Source organism: Micropterus dolomieu, linkage group LG18, assembly GCF_021292245.1.
Source record: "Micropterus dolomieu isolate WLL.071019.BEF.003 ecotype Adirondacks linkage group LG18, ASM2129224v1, whole genome shotgun sequence".
Lineage (NCBI taxonomy): Eukaryota > Metazoa > Chordata > Actinopteri > Centrarchiformes > Centrarchidae > Micropterus > Micropterus dolomieu.
This window is the reverse complement of record NC_060167.1, coordinates 13834030-13848806: the sequence shown is the minus strand read 5'-3', so window position 1 is coordinate 13848806 and position 14777 is coordinate 13834030.

Genomic DNA, 14777 nt, shown 5'->3' with positions numbered 1-14777 from the left:
TAGAAGCCCCTCGCTGCTGTAGGCCAAAGAAATAGCCCCAACTATCCAATGAGAAAGTCACTGCTGTTGTGGTGGCAGCCCGGCTGACGGTGAGTGTCCTGATTTTGTTTTTCTCCTTTTTATCAGTTATTCTGCTTTTTCCTTGGTTTTCTGTTCCCTGCCTGCATCCCTGAGTTTTCTCCCCTGTGTGTGCTCTCTCTCCCTCTGCTCCTGAGCCCAGCCAACGACCCGCACCTGCACCTCATCAGCCACCTTGTCAGCCTGCCACACCTGCCAGAAGTCAACCTCATCTCTGCCTGTATTTCAACCCCGGTTCTCCACACCACTCTTGCTTGATCGTCGTTGCTCCATACATGGTGCCACCTCCACGTTCAGGCTCTCGTGTTTTTTGTTTTTTCACATTTTTCCGTGTGCTTTGTCTCCGTGAACTCTAACCCTGTCTCTCTGTCTGTTTCCCTCCCAGGTACACTCACCCTTGTCCTCCGTTCAGTCGGCTGGGCTCATCCACCAGTCCTCTCCTCCTCGGACTTCCCCCACGGCATCCTCCCTGTTCTCCCTCGCCTCCTCGTTCGGTTCCCTGTGCATGAGTTTCCCCGGCATCCACCTCTCCCTCCACTCCAGTCCCTCTACCCGTTTTTCCCCTCATCCACCTCTCCCTCCACTCCAGTCCCTCTACCCCTTTTTCCCCTCAATAAACCTCCTTCCCTCTGAGTGCTGCGTTTGGGTCCTCTCTGTCCCCACACCACACCACCCTTGTAACAACTGCTTTGTGATGCTAGGGCCAACAAAAGAGCTGTCTTAAGCGAGAGGACTTTCAGATCAACTTGATCCAAAGGCTCAAAGGGGGGGTTGAGACAGTGCATCCAAAACAGTCGACAAGTCCCACAACGGGGCATGCTGTTTGGACACTGGTCGCAGACGGCGAGCGCCCTTCATAAAACGGCTGACAAGCGGATGTTGCCCGACAACCTTACCACCAAAACCCACACGACATGCAGCAATGGCAGCCAAGTACACCTTGACTGTAGAAAAGGCTTTGCCCTTATCCAGCAAGTCCTGTAGAAAACTGAGAATCACTGGCACTTCCTACGACTTCGAACACTAGTCCTCAAACGCATGCCATTTGGCACCATATAGTGACCTGATAGAAGAAGCCCTAGCATTCTGAATGGTTGCGATGACATTCTGTGGAAGTCCAACCGCATCCTGGTTCAACCTTTCACAGACCAGGCCCAGAGCACCAACCGCTCCGGATGAGGATGAAATATCTCCCCCCGTGCCTGTGAAAGCAGGTCCCTGCATAAAGGGAGAGGCCAGGGTTGGCTGTACAGGAGCTGGATGATGTCCGCCAACCAATGTTTCCCCGGCCAATGAGGGGCTATCTGGATGAGTGACAATCCCTGCTCCCGCACTCTGGCCAATGTGGGCGGGATCAGGGATTGTCACTCATCCAGACCGGACTGGAGCAAGCCTAAATCTGAGCGGCCACCTCTGGATGGTGTTCCCATTCTCCATACAGAGGATTGTCTCTGGAGAGCAGGTCTGCTCCACAGTTCAGAACCCCTGGGACATGTGTGGGACGCGAGGGACGCCACCCAGTGTTGAAAAGCCCTCATGAACAAGCGTCCCAGGGGCATGGCCACTATCTCTGATGCCAGCAGCCGAAGGCAAGTCCTGAAGGTCAACAACTTCCCCCTGCGAAAGACGCGCCACTGGCCTGCTGAGCCACACTCGGAGTGAAGGCTCGGCGAGGAGTCGGGGTGATCTGAGTCTTTCTTGGGAGGCAAAGCGGCAGGGCCTCACCCTCTTTCTTCTTCTCCTCACATTGCTTTTGCATGGTAGCAACAGCAGCCCTCCCAGACGGGACAGGACAGCGCACTTGTTGATATGGAAGCATTGGTCAGTAATAACGCAGATTTTCTCCCACAACTCCAGTGCTGGTAAGGCGGTCATCTGTTCATGCAGTTCAGCCTGATATGCCAGGAAAAGAGAGGAAGCATTCAGAGTCCTAACCAATATGGCGACCAATTTATAGGCTCTATCAGTCATGGAGGACTGTAAGCGATCAGCCTTGGTGGGCAGGGTGGGGCAAGAGGAAGACATGGTCAGTTTCTGAGTGGGGTGTAGGTGAGAGGCCACTAAAGGTTCAACTGGAGGCATGTGGTAAATAACTTTTTCCTTCATGTCCACACAGTTAAAGGTCGTCCCCCCCCGGACAGGGTTAGCAGCAGTAAAGGGATTCTCCCAACAGCGCACAGTCTCCTCCAGGCACTCAGGGAAAATGGGTAAAAGCTGCCTAGCTGTCCGCTTGGAATTTGGCAGCCTCTTCCCTTCATAGCAGGATACAGAAGTCTCCGCCTGCACCTTGGGCCATGGGATATCCAGCTTCTCAGCTGCCCTTCTGCACACTTCATGCAGGTCCATGCCTCACTCCCTGCGGCCGACGGAGTTGGTTGAGCAAACTCTGCCGGTGCGAAGGAGAGACCATCATCGTCCTCCCCCTCGGAGAAGAGAATGTCGACCGAGACGTTGGAGTTGTCAGATTCCTCGTCATCTCCCAGTAGAGAATCGAAATGATCAGTTGGCATGCAATCATCGAATCCCACGGGCAAGGGAGTGTGGCCCCAGCTCGTGCTGCATGTCGAGACAGGCCACACATACTAGGTGAGTATCCATAACTGATAGCTTGCTGGGCTAAGGTGCTTGGTGTTACTGTTTGGCAACAGGCTAACAAAGTAGCTACAGTTAGCTGTATGGAGGCAGCAACAGCGGCGTAAGACTTCTCACTGAAAATCCCGGACTTCTATGGCGAACAAATCTGGATTCCGTACACATCACAGAACAATTAGCGCCCGGCGATCAAGTGGTTAGCTCAGTCTGTGGACAGTTAAGCCAGTGTTCCCATTAGCAGTCGCGCTGAGAGATGTAGCTTTCTCAGTGAAAAGCGAGAAGAGGTTTTTGAATGAGCTTATGACGCTGCACCATCCCTTTTACAGGGAGAGGATGTCCCTCCTTCCTGATGCAGTTGTCACGACTGCCAGCCAGTGGGGCTGGCGTATTGGTTTTGGGCTTCTGAGGACTATGCAGAGGGGTGTACCCATAGTGAGATACCAAGCGAATGTTTGAAAGAGAACTTTTTGCATTGTGCATGTAATATGTTTGCAAAGTGAAAAAGCCCAAAGTCCTCTCCAAAGGGAGTTCCAATCTCCTACGCTGCTCCCAAAACAGCTCGTTTGTAGTCCAGCCACTTCCCTTTCATTCTTGTGACAACATAGGGAAGAAAGCTAAATGCACCTCATATAACGCTCGACAAGCGGCAACTCCGACACAGCCTCAAAAACACCGGTGGAAAAACACTAAGCTGTAGCGCACACTTCTCTCCCTTCCAAAAACTAGTTACCCTCCTGGCAGTCAATGGACATAAAGAGATGTAGAGACAGAGCTCAGTTAAAACTTTATGGATGAAAGATACATTTGTTACAGATTAATAACTCACCACTCTGAAACTCTTGCTCCAGCCAAGCTGCTCAGCAACATGTACAGCTGAAACAAAGTCATGTTTGCTTCTCACTGACCCGCTTCTGATTGGCTATTATCGGGCTTTTTGCTGACCCGCCCTTCTCTGCTTCTGATTGACTAGTAGTCCTTACCTAGGAACTGCGCATGTGCAACTCCCAACAAAGTCCCACAAACATCATTAAGGTGTTTTTTGAAAATTAAACCATGTAAACCTGTTCTGGTACAACCCCTAAATAAGATTTTGAACATGAGCATAATACCACCTCTTTAACACTAGAACCGCCAACGGGTCAAATGTAACCGCAGCTGTTTTTTGATTGTATGTATCTTTGTTTCAATATAATATTCCCCCAGTCCCTGACTTTTCCTGAAAGTGTGTTATGTAGCACCCCCTATTGTTAAAAAATGTCAAGATAAAGCCAGATTCAGCGATACTTCACTTGTATGAAGTAAACATGCATAAAAGCCGCTGCTTGTACCTTTTGTGTAGGCTACATGATCATGAAAACTAATGCTGCAGTAGCCTAGTTTTTCTGTGATAGAGGTGTGTTCTGCGGTCCCTTCAAGAGAGCGCGGCTCACTCGTGTGCTTTTTGAACAGCTATAACTTTTCCAATGCTTTGTATTTTTTAGTAAAAGCGATCATTAGGCTGCAATGGACTGGCGACCTGTCCATGGTGTACCCCGCCTTTCGCCCGATGTCAGCTGGGATTGGCCCCCCCGCGACCCTGTACAAGCGGTTGACGGATGGATGGATCTATGGTGATCATTAGGCCTGGTTAGAACTCAAAAAAGAGAGTGTCGAAAAGCTGAACGCAGGTGGCGGAAAAAAAATCTCCAGGTTCATTATGACATCTATAAAGAGAGACTTCACATTTATAATTTAGAACTGAGAAATGCAAGGCAGTCCTTCTTCTCTGACATCATCACCAAAAACACTAATAATGCACGTGCCCTGTTTGCTACAGGCTAACCAACCCTCCTGTCTCTGTAGCCTCTGACCTTCGATCCACCAGGGCCTGCAATGAATTTGCCTCCTTCTTCACAGACAAAATTCAAACAATTAGACAAGCAATCAGTGCCTTCATGTCAGTAACAGGATATGTCTTGGCCCTGTGTCCACTTAAAAACAATTCATATAGCATGAGACAATTTGATTCTATTAACCATAAAAACCTGGAGGACATAATACAACATCTGAAATCCTCCTCATGCTGCCTTGATATTCTGCCAACAGGTTTTTTCAAAAATGTGTCTAAATGCATGGCCTCAGATCTACTACAAATTGTCAACATGTCTGTCCTCTCAGGTTATTTCCCACAGGCACTAAAACCTGCAGTCATTAAGCCACTCTTAAAAAAGAGCAATCTAGACAGGTCACTAATGAGCAGTTACAGGCCCATATCAAATCTCCCATTTTTAAGTAAAATCATTGAAAAAGCTGTTTTTCAACAACTTAGTGCTTTCTTGGCACTAAATAACTGTTTTGATGTCTTCCAGTCAGGTTTTCGACCACACCACAGCACTGAGACAGCTCTTGTTGAGGTCTTCAATGACATCCATTTAAACAAGATGAAACGCAGAATTTCAGTCTTAGTATTATTGGATTTCAGTGCTGCATTCGACACCGTTGACCACAACATATTACTAGACAGACTTGAAAACTGGGTTGGACTTTCTGGCACAGTACTAAACTGGTTTGAATCCTACTTAAAGGACAGGGACTACTTTGTGTCTATAGGTAATCATACATCTGAGCTGACAAAAATGACACGTGGAGTTCTCCAAGGCTCCATTCTGGGGCCTCTTTTGTTTAACATTTACATGCTTCCACTGGCTCAGATTATGAAAAACAACAAAATATGTTACTATAATTATGCAGATGACACACAGATTTACATAACCATTTCACCAGGGGACTATGATCCCATACAAGTGCTGAGTAACTGTATTGAGCAGGTCAACGATTGGATGTGCCAAAAATTTCTTCAATTGAACAAAGATAAAGCTGAAGTTATTGTTTTTGGAGCCAAGGAGGAACGATTGGAAGTCAGTACTCGACTTCAATCTGTAATGTTAAGAACCACAAATCAAGCCAGAAATCTTGGTGTAGTCATGGACTCAGACCTGAATTTGAGGAACCACATTAAGACAATCACAAAGTCAGCCTACTATCACCTGAAGAATATATCAAGGATTAAAGGACTTATGTCTCAGCAGGACCTGGAAAACTTATCCATGCATTTATCTTCAGTCGACTCGACTACTGTAACAGTGTCCTTACAGGGCTCCCTAAGAAATCCATCAGACAGCTGCAGCTGATTCAGAATGCTGCTGCTCGAGTCCTCAGTAAGACCAAAAAGATGGATCACATCACTCCAGCTCTGAGGTCTTTACACTGGCTTCCTGTATATCAAATAATTGATTTCAAAATCCTGCTGTTAGTTTATAAAGCACTGAATGGTTTAGAGCCAAAATACATTTCTGATCTTCTGCTTCGTTATGAACCATCCAGATCTCTCAGGTCGTCTGGGGCAGGTCTGCTTTCTGTCCCCAGAGTCAAAACTAAACAAGGAGAAGCAGCGTTCAGTTATTATGCTCCGTATATCTGGAACAAACTCCCATATAACTGCAGGTCTGCTGAAACTGTCAGTTCTTTTAAATTAAGACTTTTTACCATTGTGCCCGAGTGTTATGGTTTGTCTTCGCCCTCTCCTCTCCTCCCTTCCCTCACCTGCCTGTTTGCTTTGCCCGCAAGCCTGTCTGTCCGCCCTGACAGAGTCCAAAAACACCGTTGTCAGATTCTCTCCGTGCCTGGAATTCCCCGCTACCTCCCCAACCCTTCGGCTTTCCCTGTGCACGTTAATAAATTCTGCCTGTGTTCTCATAACCGTTTTGTGTCCGCACTTGAATCCTTTTCAGTGGAACCTAACACCGAGTGATTTGCAGGAACCTCTGTCCACCTGCAAAACGTGCAAGTGGGTCCAAAGTATAACTGGATCAAACTGGCCTGCGGACAGACATGTCCTGGTTTCTCTGTGGTGTCCGAGGGTTTTTGGAGTTTCAGTGGACCCAAAGATTGCTATGGACCCAATTACAGACTAGCTAGAGAGAGTAGATTAAGTGTACTTCTCTGTTTGCTCTCTTTTCAAAATAATTGTAACTCAATTAACTCAATTAACTCAACCCCTCAGCCTGTTTTTATTATCCATTTAACTCTTTTAACCCTGATTGTACACTGCACTGTAACTTTTATTATATTTTAATGTGTATTTTTTCAATTTCCTTATGCTGCTTTTAAAATTTTTTATTTTTTTTTTAATCTATTTCTCTGTTGCTTTTATGTTATGTAAAGCACTTTGAATTACCTTGTTGTTGAAATGTGCTGTACAAATAAACTCGCCTTGCCTTACATTTTTCCGTTGGGTAAAAATCTACTATGAATTTTGGAATTGATAATAATCGTTTCTTTCAAATAAATAGCCTACTTTTTTTTTGGACTTTCAAACCTTTGTAGTTATGTGTTAGCCTACTCTCTGGATGCCCGATGGAGTCCGAAAAAACGAGCTGAACAGTAAGAACTATCCGATATTATGAGGCTATTATTATTACCGCCTATAAAACACTACAACAGTATGTCTTTTTTGTAAATTGTATGCTGCATTTAAATTCAACCTGTGTTTAGAATATAACTAGGCTATCTTTAACAGCGGCGAGTGGATGACATCAAAAGAGCCACCGCTTGTGAACGTGCCCTTCACAGATGTGCAGCGCAAGCGATCGACCTGCACGGTGAAGACAATGAATAGAATAGAATTAACATTCTGTAAATGCCTGAAATGTGAGGATGGTGTTTATAGGTAATGCACAGCCAAGGTGCTAAATGTTTCCCAAAGTGTGTTGGAGCAACATGTAGCAGAAATAATCACAAAATCACTGCGTTTTTATAGAGGGTATACCTACGCTATGGCGGTTATAGGTATACAACAAACCTGGCAGTTCTAGTGTTAAATCCCATGTTGATGTACTTCTTTCTTTTTTCTCACAAGATATTGTTATATCTATAAAGCAGAATAAATGAAAAATAGAGATGACATTCAAGTTTGCTCTCCCCTCCGAGTGTGGGTGCTTGGTTGAAAAGGGAAAATAAGGAAGGCAGGAAGTTATGAGATCCTCAACCTTGCCTGTCTTGCTGCCATCAAACCATTTATCTTCCTTTTTTTTGTTGTTCTGTGCTCATTAGTCTTGATTTAATTTTCTTTCTGTGCCCACTCGCAAAAAGGCATCCAATTAGGTGTTAGCCATAGTTCCCCTTCCTTCCAACTCTCTGAGCTGGAGTAGACTGTTGGTGATAAGAAAGCAGGTAGACTGAAAAACAGAGGCTAATTGATAGGAAGCATAATTTCAAAGCTGGTCTTGTGAGATTCTAGAGGGAATTACTGTTTTTAGTTGAGTTGAAAGTTTGTTGTGTTAACTAGGATATACTTATGTACGGGGTCATGTCTGTAGTAATATAACAGGCTTTCTATTCACTGTTCTTTCGTATTCTGTCACGTCAGACAGCGTTCAATATGGTGTTAGTCAATCACTGTCTGTTGTTTGTTCGGATATTTATGTTGTCTTTTTGTTTGCGCACAAAAAATACACACCATTTGCATCCCTTAAGATTTATCTGGTATAGTAAGTCCTTGCAAAGAAAACATTATGATTATTTACTGGAGCATGGACTAATAAGTACAATGTCTGTGGGATACAAGCATCATAAACTGCACTTGTGAAAATTTGCATGCTAAATAAGAGACATTTCTAATCTATGGTATAGCATTAAGCATTAAATAGACCTAACTGATCTCTGTTGACAGAATCTATTAGTAAAACTCTGCTTCCACTGTATTGCTTAGTCAGCCACAGCTGAAAGTAAATTTGGAAAAATCACAGTTGAGTGCAGAAAGCACTGAGTGGGGGTATATTTTGAAACAAACTACATCACTTTAAATCTTGCAATCAAAGTAAGGTAGAAACTTGTTTAATATGCATTCTGCCTCCCCAATGCTTAGAGATACAGTTGTGCCTGTATCTTTACGATCGCCTTGACTTCAGTGTGCAAAATTCTTGATGCAAAGAGACAATCTGCCTTGCCAAAATGTAAACCTTTACACACAAAATGCTTAACTTGATTGAACTTAAATGCAATCACATGCACAGTTCTCCGAACACAAACATAATAGTAGCGTTCATATTCTTAGTAACATAGATCACTTAGAGAGAGAGGGGATTATCACCATTTTTTCTTGAATATGTGTAGAATACAATGTAGAATTAAGTTAGACCCTACAGCTCACTTTAATTCAGTTGGATTTATTAGCATTAATGTTTCAAGAACAATACTGCCAAAGCATCAAAATATCCATCCATCCATCGTCAACCTCTTATCCTGTGTACAGGGTCGTGGGGGGCTGGAACCAATCCCAGCTGAAATCGGGCGAAAAGCGGGGTACACCCTGGACAGGTCGCCAGTCCATCGCAGGGCCACACATAGACAAACAACCAGTCACACTCACACTCGCACCTAAGGAAAATTTTGGGTCACCAATCAACCTAGGCCACATGTCTTTGGATGGTGGGAGGAAGACGGAGCACCCGGAGAGAACACACGTAGACACGGGGAGAACATGCAAACTCCACACAGAAAGGCCGGCATCAAAATATAATCTGTCCAAATATTTGGACAGCACACAGGCTCAGGTCAGACTCTGGCTTATTTAACCTCTCCCCCTTCATTGTGCCCATTTATGCGCAGAACACTGCATGCTTATGCTTCTCTGTAATGGACAGTTGATATTAATATTTGTGTTTACTGTTTGAGGCCTTTAAAAAATGTGCCAGTTTGTAGCATGTGTGTGTTTGCATGTATCAGACAGAATGCATGTCAGAGAGAGCGTGCGTCTGAGAGAGCTTAAAGTGATATCGGCATCGATCTTGCACTGAAAAATTGCAGACTTTGTTGGGCTGGAGTTTCTCTTGTAGGACTCTAATCTCTGTCTCAGCCTCACCTGTCGAACAGTGACCACATATTCTGTTTTCGACTGCCAGTTTTTGGTCACTGAGCCTGTACTTGATTTAGGATATGTCTCTGCTCTGACAGTAGAGAGTTATTCTACCAATTCATAATCTCTTTTTAGGGCCAGATAACATTCCAATCCACTTTAGTTTCTACTTTCCAATGTCCCAAATAGTTTTCTTTCCAACGTGTTATAATTAGTTTTATTCTGATTGGTGTTTAGAAAGCAGTGTAGTTGTGAGACTGGTCAGAGATTTTTTAAGAGGAGCCAGTTAGTCTCAGCACCAACTGACATAGGGGACTCTTTTGTAGGCTCAGTACTTGGGTTTGAAGGGTTTTAGAATAGAGGGTGTGTAAGAGGCTGGATTTAAGAAGATGTTTAAAATGCAGTGCTCTCCATTGAATGTTAATTATCAGTGGGTTACCTGCCTAATTCTGTTTTATGCATTTGTTGGTGTTTTTAAAATGTAATGAGTAAAATGTATCTGCAGAAAGATTCAAGACTCTGTTGAATGTTTGTCCCATCAGGTATAGCTACGATGACTGCGTGGACCCCATCTTTCACTACAATTCAATGCAATGGGTTGGATGACACTATCAAATATTTTAAGCCAGATTTCAGATTTGGAATTTGGAAATGATAAAATCTTCTCTTAATTGCATTTAGAGCTCTTCAAATTTATTTTTGTTCATCCACTGCCATGCAACACCCTGATGCTGTTATGGTTATACCAAGGCAAGGGAAGGCAAGGCAAGGCAAATTTATTTGTATAGCACATTTCAACAACAAGGTAATTCAAAGTGCTTTACATAAAACATAAAAGCAACAGGGAAATATAAAAAAGTTTAAAAGCAACATAGGAAAATTGAAAATACACATTAAAAAAATAATAAGTTACAGTGCAGAGTACAATCAGGGTTAAAAGAGTTAAATGGAAAATAAAAACATGCTGAGGGGTTGAGCAAATAATTGAGTTACAATTATTTTGAAAAGAGAATAAACAGAGAAGTACACTTAATCTACTCTCTCTAGCTAGTCTGTACTTGCTTCCATAGCAATCTTCGGGTCCACTGAAACTCCAAAACCCTCAGACACTACAGAGAAACCAGGACATGTCTGTCCGCAGGCCAGTTTGACCCAGTTATACTCTGGACCCACCTGCGCGTTTACAGGTGGACAGAGGTTCCTGCAAATCACTCAGGCGCGAGATTTAAGACCACTTCCTTCACTCTGTTCAATCTCACTCCCTTCTTTTCACTCAATTACCTACTCATTTCTCACCGTGTAAATATTTAATTAAAAGCAATGGTAAAAAGCTAAAAACAAAGAAAAAGAAAACAGGACAGTAAAAGTTACAGTGCAGTGTAAGTCAATCTACTAGTTAAAGGCAGTGGTAAAAAGAAAATCTTAAATATTTAATTAAAAGCAATGGTAAAAAGAAAAGTCTTCAGACGACCTGAGAGGTCTGGATGGTTCGTAACGAAGCAGAAGATCAGAAATGTATTTTGGCCCTAAACCATTTAGTGCTTTATAAACTAACAGCAGGATTTTGAAATCAATTCTTTAACATACAGGAAACCAATGTAAAGACCTCAGAACTGGAGTGATGTGATCTTTGGTCTTAGTGAGGACTTAGGAAGCCCTGTAAGGACACTGTTACAGTAGTCGAGTCGACTGAAGATAAATGCATGGATAAGTTTTTCCAGGTCTTGCTGAGACAGAAGTCCTTTAATCCGTGATATATTTTTCAGGTGATAGTAGGCTGACTTTGTAATTGTCTTAATGTGGCTCCTCAAATTCAGGTCTGAGTCCATGACTACACCAAGATTTCTGGATTGATTTGTGGTTCTTAACATTACAGATTGAAGCTGAGCACTGACTTTCAATCGTTCCTCACTGGCTCCAAAAACAATAACTTCAGTTTTACCTTTGTTCAATTGAAGAAAATTCTGGCACATCCAATCGTTGACCTGCTCAATACAGTTACTCAGCACTTGTATGGGATCATAGTCCCCTGGTGAAATGGTTATGTAAATCTGTGTGTCATCTGCATAATTATAGTAACATATTTTGTTGTTTTTCATAATCTGAGCCAGTGGAACCATGTAAATGTTAAACAAAAGAGGCCCCAGAATGGAGCCTTGGAGAACTCCACATGTCATTTTTGTCAGCTCAGATGTGTGATTACCTATAGACACAAAGTAGTCCCTGTCCTTTAAGTAGGATTTAAACCATTTTAGTACTGTGCCAGAAAGTCCAACCCAGTTTTCAAGTCTGTCTAGTAATATGCTGTGGTCAACGGTGTCGAATGCAGCACTGAGATCCAATAATACTAAGACTGAAATTCTGCCACTGTCAGTGTTTAAATGGATGTCATTGAAGACCTCAACAAGAGCCGTCTCAGTGCTGTGGTGTGGTCGAAAACCTGACTGGAAGACATCAAAACAGTTATTTAGTGCCAAGAAAGCACTGAGCTGTTGAAAAACAGCCTTTTCAATGATTTTACTTAAAAATGGGAGATTTGATATGGGCCTATAATTGCTCATTAGTGACCTGTCTAGATTGCTCTTTTTTAAGAGTGGCTTAATGACTGCAGTTTTCAGGGCCTGTGGGAAAAAACCTGAGAGGACAGACATGTTGACAATTTGTAGTAGATCTGAGGCCATGCATTTAGACACATTTTTGAAAAAACCTGTTGGCAGAATATCAAGGCAACATGAGGAGAATTTCAGATGTTGTATTATGTCCTCCAGGTTTTTATGGTTAATAGAATCAAATTGTCTCATGCTATATGAATTGTTTGGACACAGGGCCAAGACATATCCTGTTACTGACATGGAGGCACTGATTGCTTGTCTAATTGTTTGAATTTTGTCTGTGAAGAAGGACGCAAATTCATTGCAGGCCCTGGTGGATAGAAGGTCAGAGGCTACAGACATAGGAGGGTTGGTTAGCCTGTCAACAGTAGCAAACAGGGCACGTGCATTATTAGTGTTTTTGGTGATGATGTCAGAGACCAAGGCAGGTATAACTCATACAATTTTCAAAGATTTAATTATTTATGGTAAACTGGTATTTGTTCTCCGGACATTTGGGGCTTTTTTTCGAAAAATCATATTAGTTTTCTTATTTGCTGCCAGGGCATTAGCTATATTCCAAGTACACTGTATTTGATAAAATACTGAATAATATCATGAGGAAGCCTTAATATTAAGAATATGTTTATAATATTTTCTCAATTGTTGTGTCAAAGCAATAAAAATACTGCAAAGGGTCATCAGAGGTATAACAATAGTGTGTACAGCAGGATATTTATTATCAGCTAAGTACTGCACAATCATTAATTTACTTGCAAACCCCCAACATTGTCCAGCCATTATCTGAGTTACATTTATTTCAAATTTTGTAGCTGAACATCAGTTAAACTGCAGGTCACTTATTACCTAAGAGTCTCCATCCAACTCATCTACATGGGCAAGCTACAGAAAAGATGGTATCTGGAGAATAAATGAAAGTCATTCTCACCTCTTACTAGCATTTTGAATAACGAGAGTGGGACCTCATCATTCATAATGACACTGATCATCTATAACGGTTTCAGATATGATAAAAACCCAAGCTCATGTAGAAATGCCCTCTTTTCCAATTCTGATTTCTACGGATCTACTGGCTTTAACCTTGAACAATGACAGATAATAGGTTTGTCATTGGAGAGCATCCTCCTTCCTACATAAAGAACCTTTAAAAGAGATATATGGCTGGCGTCCTGCTGATGAAGTCTGCAGTGTTTAAGGATTATATCTCGATTCATTCTCATTTGCTTTCCTGTGGGTCTCTAATTTGAATGACCCTGACAGGATCATTAAAGCAGAGGTTATCAACTCTGCCCGTAGATGAGATGTGTCCTTAAGCATTGAGAATTGGTCACCCTTTTCACTTTCACAGTCACCTGGTAACTGTCTCCTTCAGCTGTGGGGCCCAGATATCCTCCCCCCTGGTGGGAAATGGTGGACTCCGAATCTACTTCCAATCATATCATAATATGAAAGGACTGGTGCTTAATCTTATCTACAGTGTCGGCCCATGTCGCCTCCTTCATATATTTTATTTAGAATAAAGGGTTCTAAACATGCCCTGCGATGGACTGGCGACCTGTCCAGGGTGTACCCCCCTTTCACCCTAACTTACCAACATACTACAGGAGACTGTTCAAAGAAAGGCAAGGGCATCAATTGTTTGAATAAATGTCTGATAACATTATTTTAAATATTTCCAGAGTGTGTAACAGTCACCTCACTAATGGTTACAATAAAAAAATACAATAATGCACCGTGGAGTTGTTGTTAACTTGTTCCCCAAATATTTTATTTGGGGAACAAGTTACAACTACAGTTAGTTTAACTGTGGAAAAAATGCTGGTGTGCAGGCACATGGTTAAAAAGGGTTGTGCTTAGTCTGTGAATTAGTCATGGATGTGTTTTGGGTGTAACATGAAATAAACCAATCAGAGTGCCATTTCCCATTCCCTTTAAATGCTAGGTGTGCTTATACGTTGGCACATTGCTATTTAAATGGAACATGAATGGCACATTATAAAAAACATTATAAAATACAAATTAATAAAAAAAATTGTGATGCAGGCTCGCAGCAGAAAGAGAGAGAAAGCTCATGTGGACAAGCAAGTTAGTGAGTTTGTGTGAGCATGGACTTAAGTGTCGACATGAAATCTTCTTCGATCACGGAGCCTTAGGTTGCTCTACCGTTCTGTAGTTTATATGTGAAGTGTATGAGTGTATTTGTATGTATAGTAATATGCCATCAATGCACCTGTCCACAGCTCATTTTAAGATCAACACTCCCATGGGCAGCATTAGCTACTTACACAATGTGTGCGCTGGGTGTGAAGATGACAGCTGTGTCAATTGGAAACTAGCAACGACACTTGCGCTGCACACCACCACTGCGGCGGGTGCAAGATAGGGCCCTATGAATCCTCTTTGGGATTGACAAAACCACAGACACTATCAGAATAATGAATATCAAAACCACCAGTTGACACTAGGGTTGGACGATCTTCTCTATTTTCATATCGTCTGATCATGGCTACTTGAGATCACCGATTGGCGATCTGATCATTTCTCACCGTGTAAATATTTAATTAAAAGCAATGGTAAAAAGCTAAAAACAAAGAAAAAGA